General features: G+C 41.2%; 1 non-coding gene across 1 annotated transcript; it reads right to left on the reverse strand.

Moving 5' to 3' along the window:
* Positions 1-25116: 25116 nt before the first annotated feature.
* On the reverse strand, positions 25117-25189 carry TRNAC-GCA (transfer RNA cysteine (anticodon GCA)). Its single transcript has one exon. It is a non-coding gene; the product is annotated as a tRNA-Cys (tRNA).
* Between the last annotated feature and the right edge of the window lie 460 nt (positions 25190-25649).

A 25649-nucleotide genomic window follows, 5' to 3' on the forward strand; every position in this document is an offset into this window, starting at 1 on the left:
TTGCCTTGGGGATGAATAAAGTTAGCATGTCACAAGATCCAGTGCAGCCAAATAAATAGATAAAAATAAATATTAGGAAAAGAGTGTTGTGTCCAAACCAGAACTTTCACCCTTGTATGAGCTTTAAAAATTTGGCTTTTACAAGTTAGGCACTGACTTGTGGTATACCTTTAGTTTTGAAAACTAGTTTATATTTAATATATAATTTATATTTAGTTATATATAAATATAATAAATATGTATTTATTATATACTTATAAGCATATTTGTATATTTTGTATATATGAAAATAAATGTATTTATGTTATTTGTTTATATATAAATATATACTTTATATTTATTTAAAATGTAAATTATATTTATAAATATAAATATATATATATATTGCAAACTGTTCCAAACTTGGATTTAAACTGTTCAGTGGTAGATTTTTGTTTCAGAAAAAAAAAAGTTTTTCCTCAGTTGCTTTGTCTCTATATATGTGTTCAGGGGTTTTCCTTCTACACTGAACCTTAATGCTTTTCATTTTGGCTTTTTTTTTTGGTCTAGGTCACAGCACATTTTATAAGAACCAATCTGCCTTTGGTTGGGATCAAGAGAATCCAAATTGCCAGCTCTACTTTATTTTAACACCTAGATCCATTTTATTCATTTTTCCAGTTTTCAGTTCAGTTCAGTCGCAAAGTCATATCTGACTCTTTGTGACCCCATGAATTGTGGCACGTCAGGCCTCCCTGTCCATCACCAACTCCCAGAGTTTACTCAAACTCACGTCCATCGAGTCGGTGATGCCATCCAGCCATCTCATCCTCTGTCGTCCCCTTCTCCTCCTGCCCCCAATCCCTCCCAGCATCAGGGTCTTCTCCAATGAGTCAACTCTTCGCATGAGGTGGCCTAAGTATTGGAGTTTCAGCTTTAGCCTCAGGCTTTCCAATGAACACCCAGGACTGATCTCCTTTAGGATGGACTGGTTGGACCTCCTTGCAGTCCAAGGGACTCTCAAGAGTCTTCTCCAACACCACACTTCAAAAGCATCAATTCTTCGGTGTTCAGCTTTCTTCACAGTCCAACTCTCACATCCATACATGACTACTGGAAAAACCATAGCCTTGACTAGATGGACCTTTGTTGGCAAAATAATATCTCTGCTTTTTAATATGCTGTCTAGGTTGGTCATAACTTTCCTTCCAAGGAGTAAGCATCTTTTAATTTCATGGCTGCATCACCATCTGCAGTGATTTTGGAGCCCCCAAAAATAAAGTCTGACACTGTTTCCACTGTTTCCCCATCTATTTCCCATGAAGTGATGGGACCAGATACCATTATCTTCATTTTCTGAATGTTGAGCTTTAAGCCAACTTTTTCAATCTCCTCTTTCACTTTCATCAAGAGGCTCTTTAATTCTTCTTCACTTTCCGGCATAAGGGTGGTGTCATCTGCATATCTAAGGTTATTGATATTTCTCCTGGCAATCTTGATTCCAGCTTGTGCTTCTTGCAGCCCAGCGTTTCTCATGATGTACTCTGCATATAAGTTAAATAAGCAGGGTGACAATATACAGCCCTGACGTACTCCTTTTCCTATTTGGAATCAGTCTGTTGTTCCATGTCCAGTTCCAACTATTGCTTTCTGACCTGCATATAGGTTTCTCAAGAGGCAGGTCAGGTGGTCTGGTATTCCCATCTCTTTCAGAATTCTCCACAGTTTGTTGTGATCCACACAGTCAAAGGCTTTGGCATAGTCAATAAAGCAGAAATAGATGTTTTTCTGGAACTCTCTTGCTTTTTCCATGATCCAGTGGATATTGGCAATTTGATCTCTGGTTCCTCTGCCTTTTCTAAAACCAGTTTGAACATCTGACAGTTCACAATTCACGTATTGCTGAAGCCTGGCTTGGAGAATTTTGAGCATTACTTTGCTAGCATGTGAGATGAGTGCAATTGTGTGGTAGTTTGAGCATTCTTTGGCATTGCCTTTCTTTGGGATTGGAATGAAAACTGACCTTTTCCAGTCCTTCTGAGTTTTCCAAATTTGCTGGCAAATTTGAGTGCAGCACTTTCACAGCATCATCTTTCAGGATTTGAAATAGCTCGACTGGAATCCCATCACCTCCGCTAGCTTTGTTCGTAGTGATGCTTTCTAAGGCCCACTTGACCTCACACTCCAGGATGTCTGGCTCTAGGTGAGTGATCACACCATCATGATTATCCGGGTCGTGAAGATCTTTTTTGTATAGTTCTTCTGTGTATTCTTGCCATCTCTTCTTAATATCTTCTGCTTCTGTTAGGTCCATACCATTTCTGTCCTTTATCGAGCCCATCTTTGCATGAAATGTTCCCTTGGTATATCTAATTTTCTTGAAGAGATCTCTAGTCTTTCCCATTCTGTCGTTTTCCTCTATTTCTTTGCATCAATTGGCATAGAACATTGTATACATTTAAGGTATACAATATAATGATTTAGTATATGTATATATTATGAAATGATCACAATAAGTTTAGTTAACATGCATTACCTTACAGAGTTAGTTTCTTTCCTTGTGAGGAGAGCTTAAAGATTTATTATCTTAGCAACTTTCAGATATCCAATACAGTATAGTTAACTATTGTCACCATGCTGTGCGTTACAAGCTCACAACATATTTATCTTATAAACTGGAAGTTTGTTTCTGTTGACCACTTTCACCCATTTCTCTCACCACCCACCTCTGGTAATCTTCAATCTGTTCTTTGTTTCTCTGAGTTTTTGGTTTTTTCTTCAGGTTCCACATATAGGTGACATCCTACAGTATTTGTCTTTGTCTGATTTATTTCACTTAGCACAATGCCCTCAAAGTCCATTCATGTTGTCTCAAACAGCAGCATTTCTTTCTTTTTTATAACTGGTTAATATTCCATTGTGATATATATATATATATATATGAAATATATATCACATTTTCTTTATGCATTCATCCATCAATAGACCCTTAAGTTCACCAGATCTATTTTAAAGTATATTTAAGTTGAATGTTTCTCATTCCATTATTATTAACTCATTAAATGTTGTACAGTATTTCACGTTGCCACTTTATGTGGGATTCTTTTCTCAAATTTGTTTTGAGGGAATTTTTCTAAGCCAAGAAGCCACATTTTGCTAGCCAACCAGAAATAAACTCAGACTTTAAATGAATCAAGTTAAATTTAAAGTTGAGCTCCCAAAGCTGAGGTGAAAACCCCACTGGAAAATTTGGCTTTCCATCCCTACCATCTTCAGAAACAAACATGAAGCTGTGTATCTCATGCCACACAAATGCAGTCTTGACAGGCTGAACTTAGAGGAGACATTTTTAAAATTTTTTCTAGCTTTCTATAAAAATATCTTCACTGGGCGAGGGGTGGGGAGGGAGGGGGAAGACAAGCTGATTCTGAGTTAGAACTTAACCCAGTGTTCTCTGGAGTGTATTAATTCAGGTCAACGCAAGCACTCAAGAGAAACAGCTTAGCCTCACCCACTTCCCAGGAGAGGGCCTGGAGCAGGTCCCCGTACTTCACTAGGACTCAATTTTCTAATCTGTAAAATGGCCAGAAATCTTATTTCACTAGATTGTGGTAATAATTAAATGAGATTACCTGTGTGAGACATTGTGAGAGCGCAATGTCTGCTATTAAATATGGGCTGAATAGAATAGTAGCTGTGAAAATGAAGAAGAAAATATACTAGAATATAAAAAAAGAGGGGGCTCCAGGTCAGAGATACTTAGGAAGAGGAGGCATGTGAATGAGGTCACCTGCACCCCACATTCACTTGATGTAAGTGGTCACGATAAGCCATTCCTTTTTATTATAGTTTGGCAAATGATCTCTGTCATATCATAGTTTCTCAGTGCCTGAGGTTTGGGTAGAAGCAAGTTTGTGCTTAACCCTGACTCTGGACCACTTCCATCTCCTACCAGTCTTTGCAGGAGCAACAGTGGGTTCTAAACTTAATATCGTAAGTTTGAAAGAGAAAAAGTTCAGAGGACTTTTTCTCTAGCCAGCCAGGAATCCCGGTAGTAGAAAGAGATGAAAGCTGGACATTTCCAAACATATCCTTATCTTCTTATTTCCACAATCTGATTGACCAGGGGAAGTTAGTGCTAAGGATTATCAAAAGTCATAGCCAACGTAAAAATCATTGTTATTTTGTTTTAGCTTTATCTTATCAAACATATCTTGCTGCTTATATTAAAGCAGCTTCTACCACTTAAAATGAATCATCAGACACTTCAGAGGGAAATCAGATCCTGAACTTCAAAATTTCTTCAAAATGTTTGAATCTGGAAAGCAAGCCATTTGCACACAAATAATTTAGTACTTACTACATTCGACAACACACTTGAAGGCAATGTAATACATTCTGCCCTAAGAATAACGAACAAATACAAAAAAAAGAACCACTATAAAGAACAAATAACAAGGAAATGAGAAAAAGCATGCAGAAATTTGGACCACCTAACAGCCAAGAATGTGTCTATAACAATAACTTTGCTGTCCTAGATCACATGATCCAAACTAAGAGGCTAACCAGTCCTGCATTATACAAGGTATTTCCAGATACTCCCTGGTGAAAGGCAGAAAAGTGGACTCACTGATACTTACACCACATTTCATTTTCAAAACCTGTAGAAGATCAGTGCATCTCCACAAAACAAAAGGCATTGTTCTATTTCATGTCTGGAGACATCTAAGCAAGGACTTTTCGTTAGAGAGAATGTCAGGATCTCTACCAAATTCAGGATATCCCGACTTCTGACTTCATAACTGAGACCACACCTTCATACCTTTTTTCAGCCTTGGCTGACGAACAGTCCACTGAGAACAAATTTCCTGCCTCCCAAACAAGGAATTGTAGCAGCTCATGAAACATAATCTCAATCAAAGCTGTTCTCTGGCAGGAAAAGACTAGCAGTCACACTTTATCAGATAGGCTGTTGTGTCCATACATGAACACATGCTTCTTATTCCTGTTGCTCATAGGAGGATGGAAGTATAGAAAGGCTAACCAGGGGGATTCGTGCTCTACCGAGTGCAATGAGCCACGGTGAATTTTTCAGCCTTGGATCCTAGTAGGAAATAGAGTCTCCACCCCATTGCTCCAGAAAGAGTTTGCTTTCCCCAAGTAGCCAACCCAACCCTAGTTGCTGTTGGTTACAGAAACCTTCAGGTAAATGCCACATTGGTTGAGAAGGAGGTAAGAGAGTATGGGAGACAGTCAGCTCTTTGATTTTGAAGGCCTATTAGAATTTCCTAATTTACACTCTGTAAATAACCAAAATTCGTACATCTATTTCTCTGAGACTTTCTTTATGTGTTGACCGCAGTCATCTAGCAATGTCTTTAGGGGTTATAAACAGTTTTCAATCTGCATTTTTTTAATGATTCAAATGCAGGAAAAATAGTTTCAGGGTTATGTGTATTTTTAAAATATATTCCAATGTTGAAATATTTTCAAATATTAATTGAAAATTACATATATATATGTATATATTCCAGTCATCAGCCACTTAGGATAAATATTCAAAGAGAATAGTAGCATTAAGTGGACAACCTATTCATCTGCCCAGGCACTCCCTTTTCAGACTCTATCAACACTCGGCATATACCTCTCTTCTACTTCATATTGAGTAATATTATGATTTATCTGCTTATACAACCATCTGTTAAACTGTTATTTCCTTCACAGTAGGTTCCATGCTTTATTCATCTTTGTATCCTCAGTACAAGCCTGGAACATGGAAGCTACTAAAAAACGACTGACTTATAACTCAGTTGGTAAAGAATCTGCCTACAATGCAGGAGACCTGGGTTCAATTCCTGGGTTGGGAAGATCCCCTGGAGAAGGAAATGGCAACCCACTCCAGTATTCTTGCCTGGAGAATCCCATGGACAGAGGAGCCAGGCAGGTCACAAGAATCAGACATGACTTGGCGACTAAACCACCAGGGTACCTAAGGGTTTTTACCAATCATAACTTTTATGCCAGAAGATTTCTTTGAAGTTGAAGGGGTTTTAAAGAAAGTGTGTCATATTTTCTTTAAAGGAAGCACCTTTTTAAAAAGGAGCATACCCAATAATGCACATTATTCAAAGGGCATATCCTCTCCACCCAGATTCCTCCGATCAGTAATTCTCATGGAAATAGAAAACCCCTGCATCAAGTCAGCCACTTAACAAGGTACCATTTTAGAGTCAAGCTCTTTAATACTATAATCCTGCCAACAATTTGAAGATAGCTAGAAAAAGTGAAAGTGGATTGCCTAATCTGGAGTGGACATCCTGATCAAAAGATGTGGGGGAGACTGGAGGGAGAGGGGAGAGGAGGAGGGTGGATTAGAGAGGAGAGCATGATGGCTGCAAATCCAGAACTCCTTTGAACAAAGAAAGCAGCCAGGTTCTAAACAGGCTAGGTTCCCACAATTGGAAACTATGTTTGCTTCACTCTTTGGTTTACTGTCCCAAAGTGCTAACAATGTTATCACCTTCAGTCTACCTTGTCCTTTAGTCACCAAACAAAGCAAAGACATGGTGGCCCGAAATAGGAAAGATTCAGGTGGTAGCTTTCTGTAACCTCCCCCTCCACCACCTGACCCACCCAGTAGTACACAACAGTACATGACTGGGCCAGCTCTGCCCCCTGCCCTCTTCCCATGACACCTGGACATGCCTACGTAGGAGGATGCCAGCTAGGCCCTCTCAGGACAAGGTTTCTGAGACAAGCATGCATGGAGTATCCTAGCAGACAGAGCTGAGGTTTCTGAACTTGAAGCCATGCTACAGATGTGATATTTTTTACTGTAATGAAAATTAAAACACTGAAGGAAATGGATTTCTGTTTGCACCTGTAGAGATGATATGATACGGTTTCAAGTTGCAATTATAGCTTACGTAGAATTCTGGAGACATGGGTAGTGCGTGAGGGAATACAGTTATAGCAATAAGATAAAAGACCTACAAGGCAAACAAGAGGAAATGCCATCCAATGTGTAAGTCCCAGTTTAATACATACAGACTATATTGTTTTATCAGTTCTCTGTGATTTATTCAAGGTTGATAGTAAAATTGTCAGCCAAGTGCTATCTACCTGAAATCTGTACAGTTACTCTCAGCCATATATTTCATTGTACAAATCTCTCAATTGTTACTGAATATTATTAAGCACTCAATGAATATGAGGGTTTACTAAATAGTAAGCACTCAGTGCGTACTCAGTATGTGTGTAAGAGTTTCTTAAGAATTTTCCTTTACTTTTTCCCTCTTATTGAGTAAAGGATTTGAGAAATGACATAATACTGAATTCTTTCTATATCATCACAAGAAAGTGTTTGAGGCAAACTTGAGATGACCATAGAAATTTTTGACATTCCTCTCATTGACAGGTAGGGTCTGTTTCACTTACCTTTGAATCTGAATTGGCCTCTGTTACTTTTTTGACCAATAAAAATTGGTCAAGAAAGCAGATATGACATTCTGGGACTTTCCAGGCTAAAGCATAATGAACCATAGAGCTCGTTCATTCCTGGGACTCTTGAAACACTCATTCTTGGACCCTGAGCTACCATGTAAGAAGTCCACCTTTCATGATGGAACAGCCACAGAAGAACACGGAGCAGGGCAGAGGAGGGGTGGCTGGGTGAGCTCAGCGTTTTACCCATCTGTGCCAAAGTGCCAGGTGTGGGAATGGGCCCTACAACTATCTTTGGCCCTACAAACCTATCCAGCCACCAGCTGGAAACCAAGTAATCCCTACTGAGACCATATGAAACAGAAGAATCACCCATCTAAGCCCTACCTGAGTTCCAGACCCATAGATATTAATAAAGTGGTGATTGTTTCAGGCCACTGTGTTTCAGGGTGGTTTGTGATGAAGCAATAGATAATCTAAACAGATGTAGTATAAAGTTCCTGTGTGGGATTCCTCTGAAGGTGGGAGTTAACTTCCACTCAGCTGACCTGTCCTCTGCCATCTTTCTCAGTGGAAGCAAGTCCACAGTGCCAGGATGTGGTTGACTAACCTACTGAGTCATGCGCTTAAAGAAATGAGATCAGTTATACTTGCTGAAAAGGTGATTAGAAAGAATTTGGGAGTGATGATTTCATCGCTCCATGACTAATTCCCAATCACTCAATAATAGGTCCAAAGCATTTGCAAATACAGTGGGCTTTCTATGGTTCTCACAGCCTCCAGTATGGGGAGAAGGGAAGAACAAAAAGCAGCTCTGTCTGCCATTGTGTGGTTGGAGATGGCTTCCACGGATTCACATGATGCTCCCTGACCCACTTCTTCTTAAAGAGTCTTTGACAGTTCCCTTCAGCATTATACGTATCCATCATCACAATGAATTTGCAAATGGCAGCAGAGACTTTCTGTTAAGCAGGAGGGCAAATTGCAGAGTGTCATTCCAACACCAAGTAGAACAGTCTCAGCACAAAGGAGCCCTCCTAGAAACTTAAAAGCTCTCCCACCAAAGTCTCTCAGCCTCCCTCTTCATTAAAGGCTTTGTTTTTTCTCTCTCTCTCCAGCTCTAGTTTCATTTTGTGAAAAGGTTCACTGCCTTATGTGCCATGAGCAGACAAGCTTATCGAATGAACTGTAAATCTAATCAGTTTGGCATCGGGGGTTTCATGGGAGCCATGTAAACAATAGCTGGAGTTGTGTTAAGCTTCAGTGACTCCAACTGATTCCCAGTTTGGTTCATTTGTGCAGAACAGTTGGAGATACAAAGCCAAGCCCATTAATTTCCAGAGAGCAGTTCTAACAGAGGAACGAGCTGTCAGTCCCCAGGAGGTTTTCAATCCAAGGTCTAACTACAGGATTTTATTTATGGCATAAGGTATGTCTTTGACTGACTCAATTTCTTTCCATTTCCTCAATATTCTATATTTCTAAGAAGATCCTGGCAATTCTTATAGAAACTGGAATCCTGTGGAGAAATGAGCAGAGAAGGTTTCCAAGTTCCTCTGGCCCCTCAGAATAATGATCAAAGTGGAGTCCTGAATCCCCACCCATGAGTGTTCTTAATGTGGTGGTTACCTCTGAAAAATGGACTTAATTAGCGTCAGCAACCAACTCAGTTCTATTTCTCGTCTGTATACTTTTACAGCAACACATTCGTTTTGTAATGTGCGTTACATTCTCACGATTGTAAAGCTGACGTAGTTACAGGGCCGAAGTCACACCAGTTTTCAATCTGCTAAATGGCATGTGCTTCATTTCCAGATGGAAAAATGAATATTCACCACAGCTCCATCAGGAATGCCAATTTCCCATCACTCCCCAGCACTGGGCAATGCAGTTTAAGCACTGTGTTAATTTAAGACATTTTCTGCTCCTCCAAGCCTTGTATTTACATACTAGCTGAAACTGCAATGGAAATGAATGGGGGGAAATTGCCTTATCCCCGTTTTTCTGTGAAAAGGAGAAAAAACACTTATGCTTGAAACAAGCAAATGTGAAAACACTTCTCACTAATCAAAATGTTTACCATGAGGTTAGAAGAGGCTCCCTGTTTAGAGGCAGTGAACCTGGGATGTGTATTTAACAAGACGAGTATATTTACTGTGACAGAACCTTGGAGCAGAACTTGTGCAGCTTAGCTCAAGATTAACACGAGCAATATAGCATTTCTTTGCTTATTAGGCTTCTCACAGTTCATGAACTTGGATTCAAGAGTGACTCTTGTGTCTATTTCAGTGTAGACTTTCACACCAATATGCTCTCAGCTTCAAATTACTATACCCAGAGGTAATACGAGGCGGGGGTGAGGGGTGGGGGGAGATGATGCAAAGAGCAGTGTCTCTATAGGATTCAAAGAATTAGTTTTGTAAAACACTTCATATTAAAATAAGGAAATTTAAATTGGAATAAATTACATACCTACTATTTTGGAAGGCAATGAAAAATCATGCGGTTGCTCTCAATTTGATCCCAGGCATTTGAAAAGATTCATAACAGAAAATTCATGAAATAATATATATGAAGATGACAGATGATTCCGTAAAAAGCTTAGCATAACCAATCAGTCTAATTTCTTTCTATAATAAAATTACAGGCTCATAAACTAGTAGAAAGTGACAAGAAGTCTAGGTGCATTTTCTTAAGACCACCAGAGTTGTAAAATTCACAGACTCCCACCTGAAACTAGCTTAAGCTACACAATTAGTATTCAACAAAGTTTATGGAACTAGTTGTGACAATAATAACTAAATTTCATGGGATGTTTGCCTTGTAGTAGCAAACATTTTCACTGATTCATTCATTTAATCTTTGCAAAAACCTGTCATTAATATCCTCAGTAATCCTGTTTAATACATGAGAAAAGTCATGAGCAGCAGGGTCACATAAGTCCCCCAGGTTACATAAATCAGAAGTGTTGGAGCCAGATTTTGATCCCAGGTGGGCTGGCTCCAAAGCCAGCATGCATGACCCACCTGCTTGACCAGTAACATGACTATTTATCAATCAAGAAAAAGTGTTATCTTCTGATTTTATTTTGGTCTGAATTAGAGTAGGGGCTTACAGATTAAACTCAGAAGGTAGTAGTGTTCAGCGGAACAGTGTCCACCTGTGATGGTGTGGAGAAAATCTCACGGGGTTCATTCTTAGAATCTATTTCATTGGATATCAGTATTTGGTAGGAAAAAGTTAGAATATATGCCCTCAATTTTTATATGATAATGACTTTAGTGAAATTAATATCAGGGAAAACAATAGAAATTCAAACTAACGCTCAGAAAATGGGGGAAGTAGTTCTATAAGGATCATTCAGTTTAGATGTGCCAGGTGTTTATCAGTCGCAGTGCCAGGCGTTTATCAATCGCAGTGCCAGATATCTGCTCCCCACTGTGCTCCTTGAATTACCAGCTCCCACGCCCAGCACAGATGACTAGACACGGGTGAGTACCCGATCCAGGGTGTCGGGTCACCCTTGGGTCACAGTGAGTCCACAGGCTGGAGTGAAAAGATGAGCTGGGCTTATCAGATTCCCACTCCTGGGAATTTGCTTTGGAATACAGAATGACCCAGTGGCAACAGTAAGTCAAGGTGAAAAGTTGTGATGTAGGGAAAGGACCACTGTGGCCGTGGGCACAGTCACAGCTGCTTGCACATGGAAGCAGACTCTTTGAGTGAGCACGGCAAGGCAGGCAGTTTAGAGGGGAGAACGAGGCAGACATAAAAGGGAGAGAGGATGTATACACGGGTGAACACGAGAAGCAGGCAAGATAGTGGCTGTGCTTGCTGGTGCTGTCAGGCTCCATTGTGGTCTGCAGGGACCTGGACATACCCCATGGACTTACAGAACTCAGGGCAGTCTTTGTTCCTTGCAAACAGAAAAACCTAATCTGAAAAGCATATGGGTGAAAAGTAGTTTGCTTTTAGACAAAATCCTTCTACTTTAAACGAGATTATGGAAATATTGATAAGAAAAATTATGTATAATTAAGTATAATTTACCTCTGTGAAACCATCGTTTAAAAATCCAATGATTAGGTCTAAATGAAAAGGAATGTATTATATAAATTGTGATTTTTTTAAAGAGGTAGGTTTTAGAAAAACTTTTTGGTTATTTTAATCAAATTTTTCTTCGTATACATGGTCATTTTAGCACCCTTTAAGAAAAGAAAGAGATACAGAGATCCTAGCAAGGGTTCCAAGAATAATTAAAATTATTAAAGTATGACTTACAAGAGAAGTAACAAGAAATTGGGGATATTTGGCTTTGAAAATAGAAAGCTAAGAGTGACTTTTTATTGTCGTAAGGAATATGGAAGGTTTTCAGTCAGTTATGTCTTGAAACAGAAATGACCTTCAGTCAAAGCTTTTCTAATGAACACAAGGGAAGTGTCTGTTGGCCAGTTACAGAAGAAGGCCAAGGACTGTTTAGTTCTAGAGATGTTCAATAAGACATTTAGAAAATACCTGGAAGTCATAGATGGTTGACAAATAGAGCTCAGTAGCATCTCTGAATCTGAGCTGCCAACAGAAACACACAATACCTGTCCATGAGTACCATGGGAAGCCGTCAGTCAGATAAGAAGGAAGAAATAGAAAGAGTATAGAAGAGAAACAGAGGAAGAAGAAGAAAGAAATATGGATGTACATCTGAGGAAGTGGTCAAGTTAGCATTCACCCATCAGATGCTTCTGAAGGTCACTCTGACCTCTGTTATTTTGAACAATATAGAGTGTAATAGAGTTGTCATCATGAAATGCCATGCTTGTTTAGAAGTGACCCAAGCTGAGCATGACACATAGCCAAAGTTTCATGCACTCACTTTGAATGCAGTATCACTCCCCAACTCTCCACAAGAGCTCCTTGGGGACAGCTCAAATACCACAAGGGACAGGCCAAGACTGATTCACCAACTCACTTCAGGAACCCATCTGAGAGTGGCCCCCACCAGGGTGGGAATGCCTTGGCCAGAAGAATATCAATTATGGCGCCACCTTGCCCTGACTGTGCTACATACATCCCTATTCTTGGAGCTTGAAGGAAAATGGGAGATGTGGTCTCTATTTCTAAGAAACTGCGCTGTTGAAGACCGACTTGAAGGCAGCCTTGTCTCCAGGCTGGAGTATGGAGGGCTACATCCTAATCGCGAATCCGTGTGTATTGCATGAGAAACCTTGAGCACAATACCCCTCTCAGTTCTCCCACTGCCATTCCTACAAAGCAGATTAGACTGACTTTCCTCTGACATGACATCCTACATAGGACATGTAACAGACATATCTGACTGAGTTGCTGTGTTTTGTTGAAGTTGGGTTTCGGGGCTTCCCTGGTGGTCCAGTGGTTAGGAATGCACCTGCCAGTGCAGGAGACATGAGTCAACTTCTAATCCCAGAAGATCACACATGCTGTGGAGCAACTAAGCTGATGCACTACAGCTGCTGAGCCCTCATGCCCTAGAGCCCACGGGCCACAACTACTGAGCCCACGTGCCTAAAACCTGTACTCTGCAACAACAGAAACCACCGTAATGAGAATCCACACAACAATGAAGCACAGCCCCTGCTTGCCACAGCTAGAGAAAGGCCTGCACAGCAACAAAGACCCAACACAGAAAAAAAAAAAAAAAAGTTGGGCTTAAAATAAAAAAGGATTAGAGAGGAACTATGTGGTACTCACTACTCAGAATTCTTGGTTTATGGACCACTATGGAGGCCATAAAGTTTTTATGCAAAAATAGACCTTGGGCAGCATGTAAAATTCAATCTTCTCATATGTGTAGAGCTGAGAAAACTGAGGCCCATAAAGGATTAGGAGCAGCAGAGGATGGATGGGATCAGGAGTCCCCCAAATCTCACCAAGTATTTTTCCCAGCAGACCAGATCAGTGCATGTTCTTTTTCTCAAAAGCAACCCAACATACTACAATTCAGTGGGTTGTGTAGTAGAACACAACCATGGAGGTTCTATTTGCCCAGAAATCCTAAAGTGGTAGAGGCTGAGGAGATTCTGTGACTATGTCCTGACATCATGTTCCACTGGGGCTGGGTCCTGTCTAACTTTCAACAGAACATGGTGACCACCAGTCACTGCCACCCAGGATCCACACAAGGGCTTGCAGTCTTCCTGGTTTCATACTACTTCTAATCCAGAGGTTTAGATTAGAAAAACACTGGGTGAAAACAAGCCTCCTGTTCACAGCAGAGACTCTACCCTAGGATATATCAGTTCCTCCTAAAGTCAATCAATTCAAATCAACTTACTCCAATACACCTTGAATCATACTTGTTCCTGGCATGAGTGTGAAGCCAGTTTAATTTTTCACAACTGAATGAAGAAGTTATGCTAAATAAAAACAATGTTTTTAAAAAGTTAAAATATGAGTCATTATTAAACAAAGACACTTGGACAATAGCAATGTAAGAAACAGAAAGTGACATTTTCCACCCTGTCCAATACCACTCCCCTGAGACAATCATTGTTAACAGTTTGGTTTACATCCTCCCTTTTAAACATGTAGGAACATGTTTATAAATATTTGTCTTTCAAACTTTGACTAACTTAAGAAGCTCCCTGTTAAAGACTGTAGGTCAAATCCCTCTAATTAATGTATTAAGCCTACTGTGGGGATACTAAAGACAAACAAAATAACATAATATGGAAGAGGGTAACCTTCTTGCCTTGCTGTGACAAGCTTCAGAAGGATACCCCATACATGAAAATCAGTCAAATCTGGTAATTTAAAAATAGGACTCCAGCTCTCATTAGAATTAAGAATAAGAACTGTGGAACTGAAATTATTTTCTAATACTATTCTGCTGAATTGCAGATAGGTTTCTACAGAAGAAAGCTTTATTTTATACTAAATGGTATCTTCTTTAACACTCATTGGGAATCTACTTGGCACAGCCTCTCTGATGTGTTCTCTGCTGATTTCTTTTGGTTAAAAGAGTGTCTGTGGCTAGGGTGACTTCCCAAGTGGCAAGAATGGTAAAGAAGAACCCACCTGCCAATGCAGGAGATGTAAGAGACGTGGGCTCAATCCCTGGGTCGGGAAGATCCCCTGGAGGAGGGCAACCCCCTCCAGGATTCTTGCCTGGAGAATCCCATGGACAGAGGAGCCTGGCAGGCTACAGTTCATGGGGTTGCAAAGAGTCAGACATGACTGAGTGACTAAGGACACAACAATAAACATTATGGGAATCATCACCAACTTACCCTCAAATGATTCATAGAAAAAAATATGTATACAAAGATGGAGAGAGAGATTTCGAGAGAGAGAAGCAATGATAAGGCAAAATTTTAGCACACATGGCTAGGGTGATGTTACCCTGATATCTGGAGAAGTGGTTATAACTTGGTCTAATTTGAAGAAACATTCTCTCCAGTCTGACTGAAAGGCAAGTCCAAGCCCAAATACCTGAGGGTTGTGCCCATACATGCTGTGATTGAGGCAACATAACCTCAGGTGCTATTTATCTGAAGGGCTCCCAAGCCGCTGAGCTCCTGGCAGCTGCTCAAGAAGGAACGTCTGTACTTGGGAAGGACTAGTAGCTCCTGTTAAACTCGGGACCTGTAACTAGGTCTCAGACAAGCAATTAGCTTTCATTCAGTCCCTTGTAACTGAATAGGACCCAAGGGCACAAGACCCAGGGAGTGTGTATTTAGCACAAGCACTAGATGAGGCTCTGGGCACTGTGGCTTAAGATACCGATGAGTCCTTTCTAGGCACAAGGAGATGGGTACAGCTTAAGTGATTGTCAGCGCCTGCCAAGGCTGAGCAATTGTGTGATTACCCTTCATTTTTCCTCTCAACTGGACACTACTCTGACCTCTAATCTAAATTTCCCCACGATGGTCTCTGTAGCCTTGCAATGCTGTTCGCTGCCTGACTTTCTTCATCTGGAGAATAGGGTTCTCAGTGCCCATCTCCAAAGGAGGAACAGTTGGTTCAAGCCCAAGATGGGTGTCGAAAATATGGATCAATGGTCACAGAATCTCATTACAGCAATCACAAAAGATTGCCCAATGCCTTCTGTTATCCTGAACTTAAAAAAAAAAAAAAAAAATCAGTTACAACTTAAAATACATTTGGGCAATATTTCTCAAACTGAGATTCACAAGTTATGAAAGAATTTTTTGATTTGGAGTTTTTCTTAAGATTATGATCTAAAAAAAAATAATATAAGAATGTTCTGCACTATTGGGATGACCACCTTGTGACCAAATACTGTCTAGAGTTCAACATCTGCATTTGTGCTTCCAAGAGACCCAGCACTAAACAGAGCTATATACAACGCTGTACACACATTGTATACAAGGCAATGTACTAAACTGATTGGACAACCAGTATAAGGATCAATGGATAGGATCCCAGTCATAAAAACTAAAAAGAACACTTTTGTCAAGTTCTCCTTAAAGTTTCATTGGCAATTTTCATTAGGAATGTGTTAGTAATTAAAGCTTAACTGAGGAGGCTGACTTATTAATAATATTGTGTCTTTAGTAGTAGAAATCTAGAACATGTTTCTCCATGTATTCAAATCCTCCTTTCCGTATGTCAAAAGGAAATAGGTTTTTTCCCTAAATATAGGTCTAGAATATTTCTATTCTCATGTATTATATATTTTGTGTATGTCTGTCTTATTGTGAACAGGATCTGTTTTTTTATTACATTTTCCATTAATTGCCTGTATACAGAACAGTATTGATCTGCATAATTATTTATAGCTGATCCCCCTAAATGCTTGTTAGTTCTGATAACTCAGTAATCCTAAATCATTTGACCCAAATGCCCTGAATGGCAGATACCATTTTAACTGATGTTATTAACTGAAATTTTTAAAAATCTCTTTTATTCTATCATAACTTTCATTTGATTTCTTAATATTGTATTTGTTGTAGTATACAATTTGGAGACACAATTTTATTATAAGATTTATTTTCTAGGATGACATGTCCTTCATATTTCCCAGTATGTTCATTCCAATTTGACAAACATAGGTTTTTAGTTGCTTCCCTTGCTTTTTAGACAGTCGTCTGAATTATTTACTTTGGCCATGCCATGCAGCTTACAGGGTCTTAGTTCCCTGACCAGGGACTGAACCTGAGCCATAGAGGTGAAGTGCTGAGTCCTAACCACTGGCCCACCAGGGAACTTCTAAGATAATCTTCTAATTTTTAAATTAGAATTATTTCATCTCCTTTTAAATATGTAAGTCTCATAAGATATTTTATTGTAAACCAGCAATGTAACAGGTTCTAAATATTTATGCTACACTTTCTTTAGTCAGATGCCTTACATTAAATTTACTGACAACATTGAATAATAACACATTGTTCTAGATTTCCAAACAGTGACAGGTCAAAAGCAAAAATCTGGTTGCTCTCGGCTGCCCCTGTGCCATGTCAAACTCTGGTTTCAAGCAGCAGAATTTGGCATTTTCGTTCTGTTCACTCACTGCCTTGGCCCAAGGAAATGACTTGGATGAGTGCCCTTCTTTTTTATTCAGAGATGCCATAGATTAATTGTAAAGACTTCCTTTCATCTACATAACAGAATGGGTTCAGATAGCCTTTTAAGCTATTATCTGCAGTTTGGAACTTTGTGCTGGAAAGTCAGCAGTTATACAAAAGGGGTCTGTTAGAAACACTGAACAATGAGAGTTTGACATTTTTCTCCTTCTGCCTCCAGAAAAGAACCAAAGCAACTATTTGATTACATTTATGTATTTCATAAAAGAATGTGGGGATATATTCATATGCCAGCAAACCTCATGGAAATGACAAAACTTTGCAGCTTGTTTAAGGGGACGCTCTCATTAATACCTCACTCCCATTGAGCTGGTGGAAGGAGAGCGGCAGCAAATGATTCCATGTGCTCTACTAAGCACCCAAACTGTGTGCTTTCTTAAATGTAAGAAAAGCAAGAAGCCATGCAGAATCTAGGATGAACTCAGCCTTATACTGTTAGGGAGAACAGTGAGGGAGGGGGAGAATAGTAAACAGTATGCAACGCTGTTAGGATTTTGGCTGAAATAAAGCAATGTGTACAAATACTTTAAACAGAAATTAAACCAGAAAAATTTTCTTTTGCCCTTCTTTGTAAGTACTTCTTGGTTACATCAGTTGTTTTTCCTCTCTTGACTTCATTGATTTTGTGTGAGCTTGCATGCGTGCACATTCTTTGAATATAAATTGCTTTAATTAAAAACCACCTGAGCCAGAGAGCTCAGCTTAACAGGGTGAAGATTTAGAAGCAGGGCTTTCACATCCCAGTTGCCCTTCCAAAAGAGCTGAGATTTTCCAGGACAGTCTCTTCTTTGAACCTAACATGAAAACACGTTAGAGCTCTTTTTGGAACAAAGAAATAGACATAGGAAATAAAGACATTGTTTTTATCAAATTCTCTTCTTTTACTCTGACGTAAGCTGGCTAAGAAATAAAGTGTCTCCTTCCCGAGAGAAAAGTGGATCGAGTCTGTTTTCTCCATATCTAATCCTGCTCCCCGTGATGGGTATTATAAAAATGCAGAATCGAGGTTTCCCATCTTCTCTTCCCTGGAGTTTCATCCCAGTCTCCCTTCATTTATCCAGCACAGGCTGTGAGCCCACAGCTATTGAGCCAGTGTGAATCACGGGCTGGGTAACCAAGGCTGGGTCTGAGCTCCTTTATCTGGACCCTTCTGACACATTATTTATCATATTTATGTAAGCTAGTTCAGCCTCATTCTGGGACAAGGAAGAGTTATTGGCTGTCAGAGACTGGGCTGCTCAGAACACAGAAGAGAACAACAAACCCATCTTTCCTCCACTGCATTGTGCCCCAAAGGCCACCAGGCTAAGACCAATTCAGGGAAACTCATCATTCCGTCTATACCATGTCCTTTGACATACATGGTATGTTTGAGGTGGCCCTTAAGCGTGCTGCTGCATAAAGCCAAGAGGTCAACTTCTTCTGGCTCTTTCAGAGCTCACCCATGGCCCCCAAACAATCCCTCTCCACCCACAAACCCAACTGTAGGTTTGCAGAGACAAGGTCCTTGCTGCATTTCATTGCCTCTGCAGTCTTTCCAGTACTTCCTTTCGGCATCTCCCTAGCTTCTGCTCCCTTTGAATCCTCTACTTGCAAACCAGTTCTTGTTCTCCTTCTACCCACGTGTACTTGATCCCACCCCACCTTCAGTTTTGGATACAAATTCCAGTCCGTTTACATCCAGTACCAACCTGAGGTCTTAGAATCCAGTTCAAAGACTTAAGTCCCATCTGCAAGATGCCTAATAAAGACACATTTCAGGCCATGAGATGCACAGAATGTCCAGACTGTGCTCACTGTCTCTCAGAGTTTGTTGTCATCATAATATCAAGAGGATCCGAAGTCTAGTCATGCTGCTTAGCCGTCTGGTATCTGAGAGCATCTAAGGAACATCCAAACCAAGTGCTGACAAAAATCACATGGTTCACCTCATATGAAACTAGCCAAGCACTTCAGTAGATCTAAAAACAAAAGGATATGTAGCAAACTGCCACTTTGAAACTTTGTAGAGTTTAAAATATTTTTACAACACTTTTTTAGCACCTATTATATACATGGCAGGTGGCAGACTCAGTGGCAGATAACAAATTTGAATGAAGACGTAGTTGGTTAGCCCAGGAACTTTACAATGTCTCAGCGGGAAAAAATAAATAAATAAATAATAAAAAAAAAACCAATGTCTCAGCGGAAATGAGATGCATAAACAAATAGCAGTGATGCTATAACAAGTGTGAGCCCTGAGGACAGTGGGGACCTAAGGCAGAGCTTAAGAGATCCTTAGTGGAGGGGTTAGGTCATTCTCCAGAAATTTATCAAAGGGCCTAGTTTGTTCCCAACACTAGGAATAGAGTTAAAAGACAGTCCTGGTTTTCAAGTTGCTCACTGTCTACCAGGAGAGCAAGATAAACAGATGAATACAGAACAACAAAATACATGACATAATAGGGGGGTTCAAGATATATAACTGACCAATCCAAACTGACTCCAGTCATAAACTACTGGCTCCATAAATGGCTATACCAGCTGATGAGGAGAGAACTTTGTCCCTAGCCCAGTCTGGATGGACAGGGGGCTCCCTGAAGGAGGTGATGCCTGCTTACACACTTGAAGGACAAGGAGAAATTAGCCAGGCAAGGTCATTTCCGACCGAGATGACAGCACGAATGCTTGGTGGAGTGAGAGCGTGCTGCATATCCAGGCAAAGGGGCGTGACTTCACCACACAGTCTCGGTGAGCATCCCAGGGGGCTTATCAGAAGCAGGCTCTGTGAAATCAGACAGAAACCATCTAGAAGACATCAGAAGTGGCATCTGAAGATAATCAGGACTGGAAACAAAACACACACACTCCGTACTGCTGTTTATAACCAGAGGCCTAAGATACACCCTGGATAATGAAGACCAACCCTGAACTGAGGACTGAAATGGGGGAGATATTGGTAAACAAAGGGAAGCAGACCAAGGACGGAGAGTGGGAAACAAGAAAACAGGCTACCTCAGGAGAGGCCTGAAAACATTTACCAAAGGAAAAAAAAAGAAAGGTAAAGACCAAACCATAAAAAGGATCCAATTATAATTGAATTCACAACTTAAATAAAGATAAGATAATAAGACTGAATGCAAACACGGAAAAATAAATGGAAAATGCGCATGCCCAGTGTAACAAGTGTAGCAAGCATCTGTTGCTTCTGCCAGCCCAGACCCACCCCCATTGCCTCCCAGGCCATGCAGTTCAAGTGGACCTGATTGCCAGGCCCACCCTTAGCCACAGGTATGGGAATATGACCCAAGCCTGTCCAAGGTAGCCCATCCCTTGGGCCTCAGGGATGGGTTCTCTGGTGAGCGTGTGATCCTGGGCATGTGATCTCAGCATGGCAGAGACTGCCTGGCTGAGTCTCTGCCAGCACTTTCCTGGTAGAGCTCAAGGGAAGTTGAAAGTAGGTTGCAAGTGAAACTTGAGATGCTAAAAACCATCTTCCTCAATGAGAGATGGGGTTTTACTTACATCATTTTAGATTCTGCACCCCTGTTATTTGTACTAATTCCTGTTTTAGCTAATTTCAACTGGAGTCTGTTGCTTGTAACTGAAAAGTTCCCAATTAACTCAAAAAAATTTTCAGCTGCTAAAATAACGGTCTTCAGTGACAGGCATTCTAGACAATTCCTAAGAACATCCCTAAATGGCTAGATCCTACATATACTGAACTCTCCCAAATGGCAATACGGAAAGTGAGAGCCAGAGAGAGCATTCACAGAAAGCACTCAGTTCTGATTTGTTACAGAATTTTTGGAACCAAAAGTTTATACAAAACTTACTCAAAAACTTCTGAGTCAGAAACATGGCCAAATTTTTTTTTTCCAGTTCAGGATGGCAGAGTAGAAGGATGTGCACGCATCTCCTCCTGCGAGAGCAACAAAATTGCAACTAGCTGTTGAACAACCATCAATAGGAGAACATTGGAACCCACCAAAAAGAGGTACCACACGTCCAAAGACAAAGAAGCTGCAGAGAGACAGTAGGAGGGGCACAATCATGATAAAATCAAATCCCATACTCGTCGGGTGGGTGACCTGCAAACTGGAGAACAATAATACAAATACAGAAACACAGCCAATTGATGCCTTCACTCCGCAAACACTTACTGGGCAAGTCCAGGGCCAGCACTGTGCTGGGTGCTGGGAGGAAACAGCATCCACACATAGAGAGAAGCACAGTCTAGAGAGACAGACATGTGAACACGAGCAGGCGGAGCTGTCGTTTAGGGAAAACAAAGTGCTTTGGGAGCTCAAAGGAAGAAGCAAACAGCTTCCTTCCCTCCGAAGTAAAGACAGCCCTTCCATTTCAGTGGAGAATAGATCCCAGACATGCTCAACCACCACATTCACTTGAAGCCTGTTAGTCATGGCTCAGGCTTTGAGACACTTCCACACTCAAGTGGAAGGAGGGGAAGCTGTACTTGTCAAGTTCCCACCCTGCGCCTCTGTGTTAACTCAGGTGACAAGGTGCTCTGTGACATGATGGAAGTACCAGGGCCTTGACATGCTCTGAGATCCTCAAGAAAAAACAGCTAACCAGTCTGACAGTCCTGGTGATTTAAATACTACTGACTCAGTCAAAATGTAAGGAGGGTGGGGGGCAAAGAAGCCAGTAATCAAGGCAATTATAATTTTAATGCAAAAAAAATCCAGAATAAACAAAATATCCACATTTTAAATAAAGATGAGATCAGACCCTGCACTTGAATGACTCAGCCTCACTCACCTCCCTCTAACTCCAGCCTTGCTCCGGAGATGGGGGTTCTGTGCATCTTGTAAGCTTCGTCATCTCCTGTCTGTCTTCCTGTCCCAAATAGCAAAATGGTCCTCAAAACGGGTGTGACTCATATGCCCATATCTGGGGACAACAGGATCATGTGAAGTCAGAAACTGCCTCCTGTGCCTCCTATGGAGAGAGGGAGGCAAGAAGGGAGGCTCCCCCTGCACCCATGGGGGCTGGCACAGAGGATGGAGCCCAGTCTCACTAATGAGATATGGAGAAGTCTTGGGTGGAGGGTGAGGAGACTGTGTGTCCTGTGAGAAGATCTCACTCACCAGGATTATTAAAAATGACACCAGGGACTTCCCTGGTGGGAAGTCTGCCTTGCAATGCAGGGGACATGGGTTCCATACCTGGTCAGGAAACTGGGATCCCAAGTGTGTGTGTGTGTGTGTGTGTGTGTGTGTGTGTGTCTCAGTCAGGTCCAACTCTTTGTGACCCCATGGACTGTAGCCTGCCGAGCTCCTCTGTCCATGCAATTCTCCAGGCAAGAGTACCGGACTGGTTTGCTATTTCTTTCTCCAGGGGATCTTTCTGACCCAGGCACTGAACCAGGTCTACTGCATTGCAGGCAGAGTCTTTACCATCTGAGCCAGCAGGGACTCTCACATGCCTTGTGATAAGTAAGCCCTGGCGCCACAATGAAAGATTCCTGCATGACCCAATAAAGACCCGGTATGCTGCAACTAAGGCCTGATGCAGCCAAATAAACAAATACTTCTTTTAATAAGTAAAAATAAAAACAACACTAGACCCTCTTGAGTGGTGATGACCCTCTATAGTTCCCTGATGGGATTAGCCGAAACCTCTCAGGAGTTTTGAAGACACCAGTAAGTAATGAAATTCCCCAGTTCCCTCCATTTCTCCTCTCTCCTCAGTCCTTTACTCCAGCCCCATTTTCTAGGAGCCTTTGGGGCCAAGAACCTGTCCTCACCAGGTTCCATGTAAAGCCAAGGGAATGAGGCAGAACAGAGGATGAGATGGTTGGATGGCATCACTGACTCAATGAACATGAATTTGAGAAAACTTTGGGATATAGTGAAGCCTGGTGTGCTACACAGTTCATGGGGTCACAAAGAGTCAGACGCGACTTAGCGACTGAATAACAACAATAAGCTACCAACTCAGAGGTCCCTGGAGAGAGATTGGGACCTGAGATCTAGCCAAATTCTTCTCCTAAACCATCCATTCTTTTTTTTTCATCTACAAATTGAAGGTAATATTTGTTGCCTTGCTATATCAAACTGTTCCTAAAGAAAAAAGGGCTACAAAACAGAAAGTGCTTCAGATATAAGAAATTATTCTGTATATTTAGCTACAGAATTTTCCAAAAGTTATTTTTAACTTTCTTTTAATAAAACATAAGGGTGGGGAAGTTCTTGGCATTAGCTGTGATTTGTACTGAATGGGGAAGCATGACACTTCATTATCCACAATAAAATAACCAAAATAGATGACATTATGTGCCACACATCATAGTAGGTTTGTGTATATTATCTCATTTAAAGGTAGGTTTTTAAAAAAATAATGGAGTTCAAAGATAATTAAAGGGAATTTATGTATCTTCTGTTTATTAAGAGACTCATTCATTCATTTGACAAAAACTTATGAATGGATAAATGAAGATACAGTCTCTTTACATCTACATGTTTAAGGCCTCATAGGATTTTATGTTATCTTAAAAGATTTTGGAGTCATTTATTAAAAAAACAGTTTAACCAAAAGTTGGATTATACTGACACCAAAAGTTATCTCAGGCTCTGAACTCAAGAGTCAAATGTTATTTCCCCTACTAATACCTTAAAACCCCATGCAGTTTCTTACATTTTGACTTTTGATGGTCTCCACTCTTCCTGGAAATCATCATAATACCCTCATGTAGTTCATGCAAAGCAGCCATTCAAAAACATTTGGTTAACACCTACTGTGTTCTAAGAACCTTGTGTTGCTAGTTGCTGAATCAGTGGGAATAAATATAGCCCAGCTTTTGTCTATGAAGAGATCATTGTCAAATGAAGACACACACAACAATTGGGCTTCCCAGGTGGCTCAGCGGTAAAGAATCCGTCTGCCAATGCAGGAGACGCAGGTTGGATCCTTGAGTCAGGAAGATCCCCTGGAGAAGGAAATGGCAACCCACTCCAGTATTCTTGCCTGGGAAATCCCATGAACAGAGGAGCCTGGCGGGTGGCAAAAGAGCCGGACACATCTCAGCGACTAAACAACACCACAAACAATTACAACTCCTTCTGATATGTGACTCAGTGGAAAAGACTTTGATGCTGGGAGGGATTGGGGGCAGGAGAAGAAGGGGACGACAGAGGATGAGATGGCTGGATAGCATCACTGACTCGATGGACGTGAGTCTGAGTGAACTCAGAGATTTGGTGATGGACAGGGAGGCCTGGCGTGCTGCAATTCATGGGGTCACAAAGAGTCGGACATGACTGAACGACTGAACTGAACTGATATGTGGCAACAGAAAGGAATGGCCATGAAGGATCCAAACTACAGATTCTGAATTCTTCACGTTCTAGGGAAAAAGAGTACAAAACTCATTTTGTAACACCAAATGATGTTTTCAGATGATCAAGAGAAAGATCTACAACCAAGTGAGAAAAAAACTGAAGTTGGTGTTTGGAAACCTCATCAGGAAGTGTGGATTAACACACTCTTGAGAGATGTCCCTCTCACCCCGGCATGCAAGGCTTTTGGAGTCAGATGGTGAGATCAATCACTGAAGCATTGGATTTCCGAGCCAGCTGGAAAGAACTGGCTGGACTCCAGCTCTATGGAATGGCCTGGGAGGGGCAGCCCCCTGGATAGGCATCCTGCACTGTTTGCTTAAAGCCCTTACAGCATGTGCTGTGGGCAGCAGCTGACCCATCTAGGACATCCCCACCCCCGTGCCTTTCCCAGGTGTTCTGGTAAAGACTGGGGAAAGGAGAAAGGAGAGAGAAACAGAGCCCAGAGGAAACTCTCAAGTGAGTTAGAAAAATGAACTCTCTAGTTTACTAAGCCACAGGGATCCATTTGAAACATTAAGGCAACAACCAGGGAGCTACAAGTCCTCCCCAATTAGCCCTTTATTTTGGCCTTGGCTCCACAAAATAAACGACACCCAAACCATTCAAGTCACTTGGAAATAGCCCCTTCCTATTCTTACCAATGAAGTGAAGTGAAGCTGCTCAGTTGTGTCCGACTCTTTGTGACCCCATGGACTGTAGCATACCAGGCTCCATCCATGAGATTTTCCAGGCAAGAATACTGGAGTGGGTTGCCATTTCCTTCTCCAGAGGATCTTCCTGACCCAGGGATTGAACCTGGGTCTCCTGCATTGCAGGCAGACGCTTTACCATCTGAGCCACCAGGGAATTATTTTCCCACACATGATTTGAGGACTGTTGACTGTCCATGCCTTATCCAATGAACATTCTGCCTAATTGTAAAAATCTTGTTGCTAGAACAGGTGGATATCCAGATGTAAGAAATCAGAGGCCCAGGCCAATCAGCTGAATTGTCACACAGGAAGTTGGTGGTAGAAGGCCTAGAAGACCACAGCCTAATGCTGGACTCCTTCCCAAGGGCTTTGGTCAAAAGTTACAAAATACTGAAGGAGAAAGAATGTTGGGGTTTAATTTGTGAAAGGTTTGCTATATATTAACAGGTTTCATGTACCTTTTTTTTTTTTCCTCTTGGCAAGGCTGGGGTCATCCGCCCAGTCTCTGACTGTGCCTCGGGTTCTTTGACTCTGGGAGAACAGGCTTAAGGCGCAGCCTGAGAACCTTGCATACACTCCCTGGTCTCCTCACCTCCATCACAGAAGGTTTGCCT

Source organism: Capricornis sumatraensis, chromosome 3, assembly GCF_032405125.1.
Source record: "Capricornis sumatraensis isolate serow.1 chromosome 3, serow.2, whole genome shotgun sequence".
Taxonomy (NCBI): domain Eukaryota; kingdom Metazoa; phylum Chordata; class Mammalia; order Artiodactyla; family Bovidae; genus Capricornis; species Capricornis sumatraensis.